Genomic DNA, 18,359 nt, shown 5'->3' on the forward strand with positions numbered 1-18,359 from the left:
GTAGCGGTTGGGAAGACAGTCTCGGGGGAAAGTGGGGACGCCAATGAAGAGGAAATCGGGGACGCCAATGAAGAGGAAATCAAGAAGCGGCTTGATCCAGAGTGGTCCCAGGTTCTCGCCAACTACGAGCCGCACCAGATATTTAATGCGGCTGCTCCCGCCTTTGCGGTCGGTCGGCGCGCTTGTGCCGCCTGTCGGCGCTTCGCGGAGCGCGACGGCCACGCGGTTTTAACAAGTTTTTGACGCGTTTTTGATGTGATTTAATATATCGAATTCTGGCTGTATCGAACTATTTCGCCATCACCGCGCAGTTTGATATATCGAGGTTCGACTATCATGTCTGCCACATGCCTTCGTTCCATTACTGCAAAGTACTGTGACACTTTTTTTTTCTACATCAGTTTTGTTGGGGCTATTGCAGTAGGGGGAGGGGGTGGGGTCACAATTTACTGTATTTACTCGAGTAATAGCCACACTGTTTATGAAGATAACCTGAGGGTCGGAGCCCGCAGATTGCCAATCACCGCGATCGACAGCATGACTCCAGCTGTTTACAGGACAAAGATAACGTCTTCGTGCGAAGATACCATCTTTGAAGATTTTATTTGTGTGGAGAATCGTGTTCTCAATCTGGTTATTCGCTACGTTATTTATGCGCAACGCAATGATTGGCTGTTTATATGTTCTGTGGGAAAGTAGACGCAAGGGCTTTGTTCATAAATAGTGCAGCTATTACTCGAGTAAATGGCAATATTAAATAAGACAAAAAAAATAAACAAAATAAGATCAATCACTGTCAACCGCACACAGAAACTCGTCTGGAGATAATGAACGGATGTTACCGGGTAGCAGATTCCAGTGTTGAATTGATCTAGGGAAAAAACTGAATTTAAGCACGATAGTATGTGCATGAAGCGGTGAAATGTTTAGGTCGTGGCTCCTTGTTGATAACGCTATGTGAAACCTTATGTATGTGTCTAATGAGGTGAGACGTGGCGAGTTAACCAGACCGTATCGGACTTTAAGCCTCTCAGTGGGACGTCTATCGGAAGGAGGACTCAAGCTCAGTGATGGAAGTGCTGCGCCAATTGCGCCAAATTGCGCCATGGACGCAATCCCGCCAAATTGTCATTTTACCGAAAAATTGCGCCATGCCTGCGCCGAGATGAGATGTAACAATAAGAAATAAGAATTGAAGTCTTATCAGAGCGCGTGGCGGTACCACGGTATTTTCCGCGCCACAACTGTTACGCAAACCGAAACTGCGAGGGCGTATTATCATTATCATCATTAAAAGGAACAACGTTAACAACATCTGAGACCAAAGCCGCAGAGGCTAAGCGAAGAACCATCCCACTGAGCAGCCTATTAAAAAAAAAAAAGGCCGAGCTTGTGGATGTTTTCAATGTTGGCCCGCTTTGTTCCCGTGCTCTAGCTACAAGCGAAGTCAAAGCTAGCGCGAGCCCAATGCTCTGTGCACTCCCGACTCGCGCGTGGGCTCGTGCTGTGCGGGCACCGTTGCGGGCTCCAAGCGCGGGCTTGTAGCTTCAGCTGCGCTCGCACCGAACCTGGAACGAAGTATAGTTGAGTTGCACCAAACTCTGGATGTAGTGCTGGTAAAGCTTCACCGTCCTTTTCGGAGCACAAAGCACTGCGCGACGTGTGCGACTGCGGTGTCTGCTCCGAGGGTGTCGCTTCTCTGCAGCACGTCGGTGCATGCCAAGAAGCGCACTCAACGGGTTAACTCGCCGTGATGCGACCGTGACTTTGCCAGCACATCGAAAATGAATCGCAATTTTTGAAGTGAATATCAGATACCGCAATATTTGAAGCTGCGGCCCCAAGGGCAACTCTAATCTGAACTAAAACATTCCACAACAGTGAGGGTCGTTAGATGCTGCTGCAGGTACCTTAAAAGAAGTGCAGGCTGATAAAACTAAATATCCTGTACCATCAGAACTTAGTGTGACATATTTAATTGTATTTTTTTTATCTGACGAGCAGATAAACTTCATTTAAATTTTTTTTTGTGTGTTTACTTTGTTGAATTTTATATATCCATCCTGTCTTAAAAAGGCGACAGGCGCTGTTCCAATAATAGAGATGGGCTTTATATAGCAATGCAGCATTATTTCCTTTTCAAGTAATATGCCATCATATGCCGGACCCTGCTCAAAAAAGGCCACTACCTGCTCCAAAACAAAATTTTGCCTGCTACGAGGCCTGCTCCCAAAGGTCAAATGGCACTTCCATCACTGCAAGCTTAAAGGGGCATTGACACATGAAAATCATACTTTTTTTTTTTATTATCCGAAACGATTGAAAACGATGCCGGGACATTACCCTCCAAATTCGAAACTTGGGAATTCAGTATTTCTGAATTAAAAAAACAATTTCCAAATGCCGAATTTGAAGTTCCCGCGTGATCCGCGCCAGTGCAGTGGGTCAAATTTTGCGGTCTCCTGTGACTCGACTTTCTTTGGGACCTCCGCCGTTGCCACAGCAACCCGAGGCGAGGAAGCCGGCGCGGGGAAAAACCGGTTTCTTCCCCGTCTCGCCGATAGCGCCGCGAAGTTTTCCGAGGGAGGATACAAATGCAGGAAGCAAGATCACACCGAAATCTGATTTTTGGTATTTCAAAAAGAGGGGCCGCAGTGCATTCGCGATTGCGTTAAAAAAACATGTTTTACGATTGCCGTTATTAAATGTTATAGAAATTTCGCCTTCAAAGCTTCTAAATGTCCTGATTTTTGACGTCACCGATCAAAAGAAGCGAGGAGGTGAGCGCGGGAAATATAAACGCCAAAAATAAAAAGGCGCGCGCGCGCTCAAAGAAATTTTTTTTCGCGATGCGTTTTTTTTTTTTTTTTTTTGCGTTTTTATGATTACAACTTGCATCGTATTAGACAATAAAAAATAATACGACCTTTGGGGTGTCAGTGCCCCTTTAAAGCAGGAAGGTTAGAGGATGGGGAGAAACCTCTATCGTAGCAACGGAGAATAAAACTTGCACCGTTTGCATCAACCTTTTCCGCATCGAGCTTCACTACTCTGCACCGGAGTGCTAGGAGCAGCGGGTGACCTGGGGGAGCGCCTGGCTTGGCTCGATAGGCAAGCAAATTATGCTCAGGATTATTACAGGTCGACCTTCTTTGTCGTAATTGTAAGTTAACCTCTAATAAAAAAAAATTAAGAAAACAAAGAGGTATGAAAACACAGGTCTATGTATATGTGAGTAACTACGGCAGTCGGGTGGTTCCCATGCAGCTGTCGATCGTAAGGGCAGCTTACGTAACTCGGGCTCCTACGCCGCTAAGGACCAGTGTCACCTTTACAGCGTAAGTGTAAGCTTTTATAACATTTTTGGGTGGTGGTTTTTGCAGTTTATGATATTAGAATCTTGAGCTTAATAGGTTCATTAAACTTGTGGGACACGTTTTTATTGGTAAACGTGTTAGCGGATAGGCTGGTTTACAAAAATTATAGTTGCGGGCTAAACTAACTACTAAGTGTAAAATGGGGAGGGGGGAGAGGACTTATTTTAATGAAGCGTTTGATATGATTCACTTTTCAAACATTTTTGAATACCTATTCTAAACGAAACCTACTCTGACAGCCTTATTAAAAAAAAAAACTTCCTTTTATGCCCCATCGATTCTTATCACAAACGGTAACATGTAATATTCTCGAGTATCAAAGATGAACCCTTTATCACTATCATAAATGAACTCCTTTAGGGATGCTGTGGTTGTGTTGTCCCTGTTTTAATTGTTTTATTCTTTCTTCATCCATGACTTTAGGGATGCAATCACATTTTTATTTATTTTTTATTTTCAAGTGATGTGCTAACAGATGTTGGCATCTGCTCGAAGAGTGTCATTGGCTACTCATAACCAGTATTTTGTCTGCGACAGAACCTGCTACAAAAGGTGGAATGCCGCTTCCATCGCTGCAATTGTGCTTTGATCCCCGGCCTCCCTACGTGCTTGACCTGACTCCTACAAACATTTTTGTTTCCAAAAATAAAATTCATATAGAAACGACAAATATTCGGCACAACAGGGATGCCGCGAACTTTTTTCGAATCGAAGTTTCGGTGATCAAATCAAGCGGTTCGAAAGATTTCGAATTTTCTATATCGTAAAATTTGACGGAAGTCGAATTTTCGAACTTGTTAAGCTAAGAAGTTCGACACTTTTCGAACCGTCGAACTTATTACGCTAAAAAATTCGATCCTTTTCGAACTTATCACGCTGCAAAATTCGATGCTTGTCGAACTTCCGAACTTGACTGACCAAAAAATCGATGATTTTTTAACTTTCGATTTCTTCCACTAATAAGTTCGAAGCTGTTCGAACTTTGGGATTTCCTATGTTAAAGAATTCGATAATGTTCGAACTTATTTATCAAGAGAATTCGAAAAGTTTCGAACTTTTGAATCCTGAAAAGTCAGAAGTTCGACGAACTTCGACTTTTAGAGTAAAAGTTCGACGTTCGTCGAACTTCGAAAGACCGGCGGACCGTTTCATTTGAATTCAAGTAGTGAGGTACATTCGTAATTTTTTTTCTCAAACTTTTACATGCGGTGTTGAGTTCTTTACGAAAGACAATGCCGTTTATTTCAATGTTCTGGCATGTTTAGTTTTAAAGAAATAAATTCCCGAGGGAGCGAGGAAGGACGAAGGGTTTTTGACGATTATTGTTTGTGCCAGATTTGAAGCACGATGTAGCCGAAGCTATTTATGCTAGAGATGTTAAACTTTTTTAAGAATGATCTATGTATAGCCTAGGTAAGTGTCGTCTTATGATATGATTATTGTTATTCAAGGTGAGTTTCGAAGAAATGTCCAAACATGTATCTACATGCAATTATACCCTCATGGGAGAAGATTTATAATATTGTTCAAGTTCAGTACGTCATTAAAAGAGAGCTTTTTTTTTCGCTTCACGTTCCTGGGACGTGCTTCTTTTAGCCTGTACACGTTTTGGTGGGAGAAAGTTGTTTCGAAGCTCTGAACATCTGAATATGCAAGAATACAACACTTCCAGCGAGTTCTTGATAGTTTTTTTTTTTGCTTTTTATCCCCGCATTTATTAGTATTTCTTCTTCTTTTTTTTTTTTTTTTTGCTATTGGCACAGTTATTTAGGTCGTAAAGGCATAGCTTTGAACTTCCGAACCACCAAGCATGTGACGAGTAGTGCCTTCTGACAACGAGTTTCTAACAATGACCATCTACGCGATCTTTTATGCAGTGAAGAGCGACAGTAGCTATACATATGCATAAATAATTTCAGATTAAAATAAGCTCGACCACGCCCTCTTTCCCCGTATTGTTTTCTTTACCAGTCCGAAATATCTAGAAGGGGGGAAGAGGGGCTGAAGACCCGCCCCTCCCCCTCTTCCCTCCCCCGTTTTTCCTCTTCCGACGCCGCTTGTATGGCAGAACGCTGCTCGACCTCGAGTTGTGTCGGCTTCTGTGCTTTTTGCGAGGCGATTCCTTCGTCCCAGAAAATAAACCTCCAGGACAATTACAAACTTAACTTACTATATGCCAGCTTCACTCGGGCGGCGTTCGATCGGATTACTACCAGCGTGCAAAGGGTGAGGAGATAGTTTGCCAGGTCGCTTCAGGGCTTTTCTAGCCTGAACCTCGTGCCCGCCCTGGCCATTTCGAACTGGATGAGTATCGTAAAACAGTGTGTTCGTGTGATCACTACTGCGTGATGCACGTTGAAGACACCCCCCCCCCCCCCCCCCCCCAACCCCCTCCCCGGGCTGGCGGTCACAATTACTGATCTATGGTCACACGCCACTCTGCACTGGCAAATATTCCAGCACATCCGGGACACTTGTCGTCTACTTCGCAGAGTCTAGACATCACGCCCTAACTTTTCTAAACTGGATTTCGTGAAAACCAGTGAGTCGTGAAAACTTGATTTCGTAAAAACCAGTGAGTCGTGAAAACGTTATTTGAAACTGAAACTGTGGAGGAACTTGAAAACCGGACTTCGAACTTAAACTTGGACATGAAAAGAATTCAAAATCTTCGGGTTTTTTTTTTCCTCCGAATTCAGCGTTAAAAGAGAATCGAAACTTTCGAATTTTATACAGAAAGAAATTCGGATTGTTTGAACTTCATGTGTATAAAAATTCGATGCGTTCGAAGTTTTCGAATTTTATTTCCAAAGAATTTCGAAATCTTCGACCTTTTCGAACTTCAGATCCCAAGAAATTCGGATTTTTTGAATATCTCGAATTTCAAGTTAGGAAAGTTCAAAATCTTCGAATTTATCGAACCTCAAGTAAAAAAAATATTCGAACCCGAAATTTTAGAAACCGTGAAAGCTTCGAACTTTTCGAAGTCGAAACTCTACTGTGATAGAAAGTTGCGAATTTTTCGAATTCGAACCTCGGTCGGTACGAAAATATAAAAAAAATTTTAAGTCGAACCTCGGTCAGTACGAAAATATCGAAATTTTTCGAAATCGAACCTCCGTTCGCTTCGCAAATATCGAAACCTTTCGAAGTCGAACCTAGGGTAGTTCGCGACATCCCTAGGCACAACTCAGAAGATCAGGAAAAATTTGCACGCAGACTTGCATGTGATCACGGGAGAACTCTAAGCGGGACTGCTCGGAACGTGGAAACTGCTCTTGGAGCAGTGTGATAACTGATGAGGGAAGTATCTCGAAAGCAACATTGCTGGATATGTTCCTAGAAAAAGCCCCAAAAATATTTTTACAAATCTTTCAGAAGTTTTCTAATGCACCTTGTATCAGTGCTGTCAGGTCGAAAATGGTTGCAATACCAGGCTCTTAAAAATTTGTCCAGATTTTGCCAGACTAAAACTTGCATAAGAAAATGGCTAAAAGAGATCAAGCCTTCTTACTCCAGTTACCAATTTTAATCAGAACAAATTAGCCATATCTGTTTCAAGTACATATGTACAGTGCTCAACAACAAAGCTAGAGTGAGACGAAACAGATCAGCAGAGTGCAGATGTCATTGTGATTGTTGATGGTAGTGCCACCTCAATAAAAAAAAAGCTTTGTGCATGGTCTATGTGCTTGTGCTACTCGAAATAAGTTTTACAAGACTTGGTGAAAAAAAAAACTATAAATTAAAACCTAATACGATTAAAAATAACATTTAAAAAGGCACACGAAGATGTTGCTGACGTGCTTCGTTATGTGTACTCCCTGGCTCGTTGCTTTACTCTAAACTATTTTTCTTGACTTGCCCTCTTCAGAAATTTGTGACTCTGCGGCTCTAATTTAATGGAGCGGCAGCTTGTGCCAGCCGTTCTGGCTGCAATGCAGCGCTTACAGCTAGTTATGGTCGGAGGCATTTTTCCCCAAGTTTCACCAGATTTGTCTGGTGTAGGGTTCAGCATGTACCTCGATGGCTTAAAAGGGTACTCCGGAATCGCAGTTCGGATTTAGAAAGAGACGTTCCACGAAACTTGGTTTGTTGGACCAAAAAGAATTCATTTTACGTAATTTCGAAGACAAAAATGTAGTGTTAGGTATATTTATAGATTTTACAAAGGCATTCGACTTTATTAACCATGATTTGCTTCTTCAGAAACTTTATATTTACGGTATTAGAGGGCATGCGGCAGTACTTATTAAGTCATACCTAGAAACCAGGCGTCAATATGTGCATATCGGGGGTCACGCCTCTGAATTAAAACCTATAAAATCGGGAGTACCTCAAGGAAGTATACTTGGTCCGCTTCTTTTTAACATATACATAAACGACATCGTTAATATTGCACCACCAGCTAAATTTATCATTTACGCTGATGATACGAGTATTTTTATATCGTCTCGGAATTGCAGCGATATTGTACAAGTCGCAAACGACATCTTGAGAAGTCTGGAGGCTTGGTCTACATCAAATAATCTAAGAATAAATAAAGACAAAACTAAAGCTATGCTTTTTAGTCCCAAAAACAGGAAAATTACCCTTTTGAGCGACATCGTTCTGTACTCGTCCCCCATTGAAATGGTCACCACGTTCAAGATATTGGGCGTGTTGTTTTCAAACAACATGTCTTGGACAGCGCACTTAGATTACGTTATTTCAAAACTTGCTTGTATAATTGGTTTGATACATCGACACCGTCTAATTCTTCCATCAAGTGTTAAACTACTTTTGTATAACACACTATTTGTATCTCATTTAAACTATTGTCATTTGGTATGGGGTACCACTACTAAAACAAATTTACATAGAATATTCATACTGCAAAAGAGAGCGTTAAGACTCGTGTGTGACGTGCCTTATCTTTTTCACACGGACCAATTTTTTGAAAAACTCGGGGTACTTAAAATACATCAACAATATGAATACAGGCTTATCATGAAGTATAAACAAGAATATTCTGTTATAGATAGCTTCCTGCTAAGCTTGGCATCCCCTAGGAAAAAACAGCTGACACATTCTACTCGCCACTCAGATTTCTGGATGGTTGGTACATCGCGTACAGATTACGGTCTTCAGATGATTAGAAATACACTTCCAACGTTACTAAACACTTTCCTGAATTCGAATATTGATATATTATCTTCTAGCCCGCGTGAGTTACGTGACTATCTACTTTTTATATAAACATGTTGTTTATCAGTCGTCTAGTCTTCATGCAATTTTTTTTTTTTTGTGAAGTTGACGGTCTGTTAGTCATCTTTTTGTTTTACCATAACAGCGTTTTGTGGATGTTTTCTGTTTATTTTGCTGTTGCTTTTTTTTTTTTCTTGCTTGTATGTAACTTGGCCCCGCTGTGTACCTGTTCAGGGGGCAGGAGACCCGTCAAGCTGCTTTGTCAGCTTTTTTCTCCAGCTCCCACCATATGTGATATGGTGAATAAAGTTATTATTATTATTATTTTTCGAGCTATCGCAACAAACTATATTTTCATAATCGCTGGCCTTTGCCCTTTACGGTTTGCTATTTAGTATCGCGACGTTCAGAATATTTTTTCTTTTTTTAAATCGGCAAATGAAAATGAAGCCAACACCAACATTCAAATATACTCGCAATTTTCAGTGCCGTGATGTCAGGGGAAAGCATGCAGGCTTGTAGGTCGAGCGGGCAGTCTAACGATGGACTCTGCCGGGCAGTTGTTTCGTGCTGCTGCGCGGGTGCTGGAGCTAACTTCCAAAAAATTAATTGGACACCATGAAACTGCTTGCAATCAGTTGGGAACAGTCTACAGTACGAAAAGTGAGCCCCTGCCTGCCCCTGACGTCACTTTTTCATACTTCCCAGTAGAGACTTTCATTTGGAAAAACGCGGTCATAACCAAAATTGTGAATTGAGAAACTTTGGGAAAAAAATATTTTGGCTCAATATTTTGGTTACTATTTCAGCAATGTTTGTTAATGTGCTTTGCACATTTTTATGCAAATCGGGGAGTATGAAGACGCCGGAGTACCCTTTCAAGAAATATACCAACTTGTGGGTTATTGTGTAGTTATTCCATATTTGCCTTGAGATTGATATTCATATTTTGTGAAGTGTTGGATAGTTGTGTGCTAGCCCCGTTGGGCGCGCTTTTTATCGACCACTTCTGCATTGTAGAGAAGCAATTCGTTTGCGAAGCTTGGTTTCGCGGTTTTTGTTTCTGCGGATTACATCGGTGCTCGGTAAGAAGCGCCCTCAACGGGGTTAACCCTCCACGATCAAAATTTCGATAAATACAAATATTGCAGTAGCGTGCTTAGGAGGAAAGCGCACATTCAAAACGGGACGGTGCACGCGCGCGTTAATATATATACTGCAGAATGTGTGTCTTTTTTTTTTCTTCAGAATTATATTGGTTATTATGCAAGTTATGTTAGGCAGGGATGTTCTGACAACCTGCGTTCATTTATGTTTTTCTTTGAATGCGATACCATTATTAAACTACTCATCACAGATTTCTGTCTATCTGGTATCTGGCCTCCTAATGCGCTCTAGGTATGCGCAGTAGACCATTTCAGCGCACTGTACTTGCACCCGATTGCGCCGCGCATATGGGGAACGGCAGTACTCGCCCCTTTACATTCTCATCCTCTTCGAAGGACCTAACCACCTTGACTTCCTAGACGTCGTTTTCGACGTCGTCCCCTAAGACGTCGTCCTTGAGTTCGTACTAGAGGTCGTCCTTGAGATCACCCTACAAGTCACCCTAGACATCGTTTTTGACGTCGTCCTCGAGTTATTCTTAGGAGACGTACTAGAGGTCGTTCTATATGTTGTCCTTGACATCGTTCTAGACGTCAAGGGCGACGTTAAGAACGACGTCTGGGATGACCTCTAGGGTGATCTTAAGGACGACAAAGATTGAGCGTCGTCCCAGAGGACGACGCTAAATTGGGAGGTGTGCAACGATAAATGCTATCGCATTCATAGATAATCACCCTGTGGTTTCTACAAATTTGCCTCCTCCATTTTTTTTTCTTCTCATGTTCCAGATTTAAAGAGGATATTTGCATATAGCAATAATAGTTATAAACCCATCAGTTTGGTAGAACTGGGCATGTCTATAGATTTAGTCTTATTTCAAATCCGTTGTTGACTTGTCATCCCAGTGTAGGTATCGAACTTTTTAAGGCCACAGCTGTCTATAAATTTAGATGAACTTAAATTAACTTCGCTTCAAAATGGACAAGCGGAAGCTTAAGGGAACAACCTTCTCGTTTCAGCTGGTTTTTTGTTTAATTTTGGTGCAGTAGTGAAAAACTTGGAGGAACTATTAGATTTGAAAATATTCGGCTAAAACCACTATTCACCTGGAATTAAAAAAAGCACTATTTGCACGTGTCAGTCAGCTTTTCAACTTTTTTTGCTCTGCGTCGTCAGGGCTATCTTATGGCGAATTCCACTGGTCGTTGTGGAGCGCGCCGGGATCGACTTTTCTGGAGCGAGCCTATTTCACTGGGCGATCGGGATCGAGACGGACTTGTTCCACTGGTCGTTTAGGATGAGCCCCCGCTCCAGATCTCGATCTGGATTCCAGAAAAGTCGCACCGACGATTTCGGCGGATTCAACCGGAAGCTAGTCGGGCCAGCCTCGGCGCACACACGTGACTTCCTTTATCGCGGGGCGTCTCGCCTGATCTCGCCTCAGAAGGATTCGTAATGGCCGTTTGCTTACCCCTTGACTTTTCCAAGAAGGAGAAGGTTTTGTTGCGCTACGGGCATTCCGGTAATCTTTGCTAGAAGCTCCTGAGCCATCTCTGCCGCTCGTGCGTCGAACACGGGTTAGCGCCGCGACTGCGAAAACGTCTTCGAAACGACCGCTGCGGCCGCGGAAGGGGGACTCCCAGGCAGTTGGATGACGGGAAGGCATCCGCCGATCCCGGAGCAGTGGTCATGTTCCACTGGGGATCCGTAGGCGGCGTGACCCCGTTCGGATCGTGTGCTCCATTCCGGATCTGGTCAACTGATCCCGGCGCGCTCCAAAACGCCCAGTGGAATTCGCCATTAGTTTCGGGTATTGGAAGGTATAGATGGGCGACGGGTAGAGGGTTGTATTTTTCATTTCTGAACGTTTTATTGCACTCTAAAAAAAGGGGATGTAGGCGTTACACCCCTTGTCACATATACGACACCCCAAAACTTCAGTTGGATGTACAGCGCGCTGACGTCGAACAGACGGCCCCAACTTTTGCGGGAGGGTTGATGACGGTGCGATATAACATATCAAACAGCTAAAGTACGTATCAAAGTCTACAGGAAAAAAACGCACAGGTTTTGCAGTTGAACCTAGAAAACCCCGATAACTTCTTTTGCAGTCAGTCAAACATACATTAACTATTTTAATGACTTGTACAACTCGGCTATCAAGCCGCTTGTGAAATTTGGTAGCGTCGGTATTACTTCAGTGTGCTGTACATCCAACTGAAGTTTTGGGGTGTCGTATATGTGACAAGGGGCGTAACGTCTACACCCCCTTTTTTTTAGAGTGTGCAAATGTCGGAAACGTCGGAACAATCTTCGTATTAAACATTGAAAGTACCTGTACTCTGAAGTTTTGGAGTACTTCACAATCTCGTTGTCCGGTGTCTTTCCGTCCGGTGCCAGTGTCACCTCCGTTGAGTGCGCTTCTCACTGGAGCACTCCTGCACAACGGAGAAGTGACATCCGCAAAGTTGACACCGCGCGATCTGTGCACTTCGATCTGCCTCTACGAATCTTGGCGTACTTGTGCACACAGTGCGTCGTATAGTATAACGACGAATTATTGAAGCGCTTTTCTCGTCGCCAGGTGACCGACGCTGAAAGCACCAAACAGATAATTTGCAAAAAAAACCAAAAGGCTCGCGCGCGAAGTCCTTGCCCCCTCAGCATCCACTACCTGGCACAGAAGAGAGACAGAGGGTGGCGTAGTTCCTCCTGCATGTTTTATCGCCCACGTTTTCTCCGTTGCTTCCGTCGTCTGCTACAACCGGCTCTGTACCGAGAGTTCCCGGCATTCCTCTTGGCACCGCAGACGGCGCTGTACGTTTTGCAACAAGTTTAATGGGATAACCATCGTTCCTCCTGCAGATATTAGAGGTCCGTGTTTCGACGGCGTGAGTTTAGTCTGTCAGAATATGGATATATTGTTACATGCTCTAGGGAGGAGTTAAGCCAGTGCAGTACGACTGCAACTCTGGGATCTTTAACCTTCGCTTTTACACGACCGCACGCCGGTACCATGCCCACCTAAATGAAATTGGGCAGGTACGGGGATTGAATCCAGGATCATGCTATCGTTCGTCAATCGAAAATCGTAGCGCGTTATTTGGTTTCGTTCACAGCTTATTGGCGAGTTTTATACAATAAGTGCCCACCCGCGGTTCTTTTTTAATAAAATAGAGTGAAACTATTTTGTGTGTTCCGAATTTTTTGCGATTTTTGGTTGGTTCTTTGCACATGCGTTCAATTCATATTTATCAATTACGTGCGAAATACACTTGACGTGTATAGTTATGTGCCGAAACCTGTGTTTGACTGAATTAAGAAGGGCATTTTTAACGCGATCACTTGAATAGAGACGTAACGTTCGTTTTGGTGATCAAAGTAAAGCTTTTTTTTAAATATTCAATTGGAATATGCTATTTAGTTCATCTTTTACTCCACGCATAAAATTTAAATTCAAAGATGCTTACGCTGTTTCCCTCATTAATGAGGGTATGTGTGTAAAGTACAGCTCCATGCTTTTTGAAGAAAGAGAGGGACCTTTGTCACGACTTTCCGTTGTCGTGTCAAATGGAAACTACCCGCTGCTAATTTAACTGAACCGATATTAAACTGAATGCTAATTTCACAGGATAAGAAAGCAAAGAAGGGGTGATTTTAATGTTGATCGGGCAAATATTTGCAGTGGAAGGAATGACAACAAAGGTATATGGTTCTGCTCCTAAAGTTCCTTTCGCTGCACTGAACAGGAGTAATCATGACATGGTCTCGGGAAGCTGTGGTGTGCTCTCGCGGCTGCCCTTGAAAAACTACTTCCCCACGTTATTTTGCCTCGAAAATAAGAGTAAACGCTGCTGGACCCTCGAGCCAATCAGAGCGATCGAGAGGAAGCACACGACAGCCCTTGCCGAAGGTACAGGGGTCGAGAGCGTAACCGAAGCAATTGAAAAAGAAGGTGAAAAAAAAATACTAGGACACTTAAGCATTTTTAATAAGTTGTAAATGCGAAAGCGTGAATGTCGTTCTTCCGCTCCCTTAGTTTGTCTGCGGTGTACTGGCGTGGTCGGCCACGGTTCGCTACTGCCGAGGTTGCGCGGCCGCTGATGATATTATAGATGCATCAGGCGCCACTATGTTCCTCGGCGCCGAGACGAGCAAAAGCGGCAAAGCGCCGACAGGGATTGCGGCGGTGCGCCGCGCAGATTTCCTTGGCTCGCTGGTGACCGCCCTGCGCGGCTGCGCCGCTGGGTGAGGCATAGCGGCGGGAGTGCGAACCCTGGCACGGCGCGTCCTGAAATCACGTGTCCCCATCATCATCATGCTGCGGGTACCGGGTGACGGCGTTAGACCTCAAAGCGTAACGATATGCCTAACGTTAGGCCTAATAGAGAGTTTTCGTAGACCGTGTTTCCCCCTCCGCTAAGCCCTCCGCAACGAAGCAGCCGCTACTGCGCCGGCGCGCCGATGGCCTTGACTGTAGAGTTCCGGCTAGCGTAGCTGGTTGCGGAGAGCGCTGCGGGACAGCGGAAACGATCTAAGAAAACTCCCTATTGTCAGGCCAGCGCATACCCGCGTCCCAGTGATCCAATATTGGATCACTTGGACCGTATCGCCGCCTGCCAAGTTAAGTACAAGATGAAACCAGGAAAAACAAAGCGCTACTTCGTTAGACGTCAGATTGCGGTGCTCCTTTTATTTATTTATTTTATTTATCAATACTGCAGACGCGGGGGGGGGGGGGGGGGGGAGGAGGGGTCCAAGCAGGAGGGGTACGTAATCTATAGAACGAAAACTCTTTATACACCTGTATAAAACCTGAAAATATAAAATAAAACACACACCAATATACGCAAAAGCTCATAAATTGCACGCATGGCAAGCAACATTTGACCCTAAAAATCAAAATACGGACTTCACCGCACAAAAACCGATAAAATAAAGTTTTCTTACATAGCGCATTTAGAAAGTATAGATAACAATACTCGAGGCAACACTATGGTACCGAAACACACTTCAAAAACGTGTCGTCATCTTAAAAAGCTGTGGTAGGTAATCCATTCGAATCGTTAATCGTGTTGAAAAAAAAAAAAAAAAAAAGAATACTTGCATTTGTTAGTTTACGCAAAAAGCGGCTCGACAGATTGTGTGAGTGCTTGTGTCGGGAATGACATGTTTGGGAGTTTTTGATAGCGGATGGTTTCAACTTTCAAGGCTAATTTATGGAAATAATGCGAGTGAAAAAAACTTAAATCTGACCATCTTTGACCAGATGAGTGGATGGGTGAGCACGCCAAAAGCGCGTCGAGAATGATAGACAGAATAAATCGGTCCTTCAGTGAGCAAAATCTGAAGGTTTTATTTCCGCATGGTGGCTGCATTCTTTATGAAGTGGGGCACATGAATGATATACAAATTCAAAAATTATATTTGTTACATTGAATAACAGCACATACCATCGAAGAAACGAAACATAGCAAAAATGTTTAGTGCTTGCCAAATTACCGGTCTCACACATCTAATGATACGCTGCAGATTCTTACTTCATTACACTTGCCTTAGCACTTTCACTCACAATAGTATCAAACAAAACAAGAAAAAAAAAAGAAAGAAATTACTATATTGACAACACATACATAAAAGGGGACGCACAATTTCTATTTTTCATGACAGTCTGTGTGCGCGCCCACACACACATATATATATTTAAATGCTCATATAATTAACAACGAAACAAAATGAAGCAAAAACATGTTGGACTTTTGCATTGAAGAACAAATCGCAGTTTACCATGGAGGGTAAAACTGTCGCTACTTTGCAATGGCTTTTTACACGCGCATTGGACTAAGTACAAAATGAGCACAAACATTACACTTCTTTATGATGCATGCTCTATACATATAGATGAAACTAAATTACACAAAGGCAAGTCAGCAGCTCATTAGAAACATAAGATATATGACAGACGGTGGAGAGAATATGGTTCATGAAAGAACAAACCTTTGGAAAATATCCTCGAGAAGGCGCAAAAGATAGTCCTAGTTCTCAACATGAAACGTGTTTTCTCTAACAACTGTTCGATTGATGAAATCGTTTGCTACAAAGTCTAGGTCTACTAGGCAAGCAAGGTCCTTGTGGCAATGGAGCAAGGCGGTATGGTCCAGGTTTAGTCTAGCCTCTCCCATTGTAGAGCGTAGGTCAATCTATAGACGCTTTACACACGCGCCAGAATACAGCCGCCATTGCTGACCTTCCCTTGTTTTACCGAGATACCGAGCCACTGAAATTGGTGTGGACGAGCCTCCACAAAAGCCAATGCTGGGGAGCAAGACAGAATAAAATTTAAGATGTCAATAACCTGGCCTGCTATGGTAATAATGAAGTGAAGTAAGCGTAATAAGGGGGAACAAAAACTGAAGGTCAGTTATGGCGGCGCCCATGCACAGCTGCTGCAAAGCGTCTATAGCTCTCCGGAGGGACGAGAAATACCTTTCTGGCTTGCAGGAAGTTACAGGAATCGTCGTAACAATTCGGAGAAGCTTAACAACCACTGGAAGAAGAACTCTCAGGGGTTCACCTTCCTTTCCCGAAAGAAGGTCTCCTACATCTTGAAATGTAACAAGGCTCGTGACACGTTGCTTTACTATGTCCATTAACATGTCTTTGTGAAGTTAGAGGCGGCCCGCATTAAGATCCCCTTTATAGAATTCACACAGATAGGTGCTGTCGATTTCTTCTGTTACAAACTTTTCGACTTGCATCATGTGATCCCACATTTCTGGCGGAAATCGCGTTCGCAGGGATGCATGCACCGTGTCCATAACTATATAGAACAGTTGCCTGTAGAAATCTTCCGGGGAATTAAAGTCATGTGCATGGGATCCTTCGTCATAACGACGTAGTGCCTGCCGCTGTCTCTTCGGAATGCTAAGATCCTTAACCTTAATTTTTCCCGCTCTAGTGGAGACATCGCTTTAAAAACAAAAGAAGTCGTTACGGAGCTGACCGATAGTCTCTTTAGCCGCATTCATTATGAGCTCTGCTTAGCTAAATTGTAAGCTCTTCTTCTGGAGAGCGGTATTTATACTTTCTAATCTATCAAATACAAGAAGCATAAGCATAGGCATAAAATAGGCATCGAATTTCAGGAGTGTCTTTCCGTACCCACTTGCTTTGGCTCCAGTGTCAATCTTTTCATCCGATGAAAGCGTAAAACTAAATTTGACTAGTTCGGAGTAGTTACTGGAGACCGACCCGTGTGAGGACGCCTTCAGCGTCCATCTGGTTTTGCAGAACTGTCTCATAGCGGGTGCTCCTTCCTTCTAAAACTGCTGGAACCAGCTGTGGTGTTTTGGAGATGTGTTAACAAAATTGACGAGGTCTGTGAACAAGCTAACGAAATCCCGACACATATCAATTTTCATGCACAAATCAATGGGCTCTTGGCTCAGTATTTTGCACTAGGGCTTGAAGCCCACCGCTCTTGACGGAAACATTTGCAGCTCCATCATAGCATTTCCCACGGCAGTTCTCTATTCGAAGGTTGAATCGACAAATCCCATATTTCAAAATAGAGAAGGGAGTACGTGCTGTGGTGTCCGTGGTTGCGTAAAACCCAACGAATACCTCCTCCGCTTTGAGGTTTTCTTCAGCATACCAAAGACAGAATGACAATTGTTCCTGCGTAGTTATGACAGAAATTTTGTCAGCAATTACTGCATATGAGTCTCCATCGTGCACTTCTTACATTAGGGAGCGAAGCATTCTGCGGGTTATTAGCTCCAGCACTTCGTTCTGTACATCTGGGGAGGTCCACTTATAGCCGGTTTTGTTTAGCCATGCTGCTAGCCCTGGTACATCAGCTTCGCGAAACAGTAAAATCTGCTTCAATTAAGTTGCCCTCGTCATCATCGTGAACGCGCAGTGCAAGACCTTGGAACGCCAAAAAACGAACCGATGACTATTGCCAACAAGCTTTACGACTTTCCTTCATTACCTGAATTTTAGACTCTGAGAGCACAGAGGCTACATTTAGTCCTGTGCCTGCTGTCAGTGCCGTGGAAGCCGCGCGATGAAGAGCTGAATTTTCATGACTTCTAAACCTTTCAAGTGCTTTTTCCAGTTCTGGAAACCACTTTCAACGAAAGTGGTTTGCGCATCTTTGTCTTGCGATGTACGTGGGAGCGGAAATGTTTTCTCGCTAGCCGTTACGCAGGTGGCACAATGCACCTTACCGGTCTGTGCCTTGTGCAAAAGGCACTCGTAGGTGGATTCCCAACTCTTCGAGACGCCTCGTCCACCTTTGTTTTTGGTTGATGCCGGTTGAGTATGTTCATGGCGACCCCGAGAGCTTGGCTTGCCAGTTGAAGTCACATTCACGATCGCTGAAAGTGATTCTAAGATGTCGTCCACAATCTGTGTTGAGATATACTCGCATCCCTGGATGTACCGGCCACAGCTGGAGCGCAGGTATCGCCATTGTGAGGAGTAATGCCGGCAGAAAGATCTTGCGTATGCGTTCTGAATGCTTCAGCTGACAATCGCGGTCTTTTGATGAAATATATGTCCATTGTGCGTGCCCAGGAACTACAAGTATATAGAAACAATTGGTGGGTGGTGCGTTAAAAATTGAGGGCAGGGCTGCTAAACTCATGATGTAATCCCGAACAATTTTGAGGGCATGAAAATATA

This window comes from Ixodes scapularis, unplaced genomic scaffold (assembly GCF_016920785.2).
Source record: "Ixodes scapularis isolate PalLabHiFi unplaced genomic scaffold, ASM1692078v2 PGA_scaffold2__306_contigs__length_199485367, whole genome shotgun sequence".
Classification (NCBI taxonomy): domain Eukaryota; kingdom Metazoa; phylum Arthropoda; class Arachnida; order Ixodida; family Ixodidae; genus Ixodes; species Ixodes scapularis.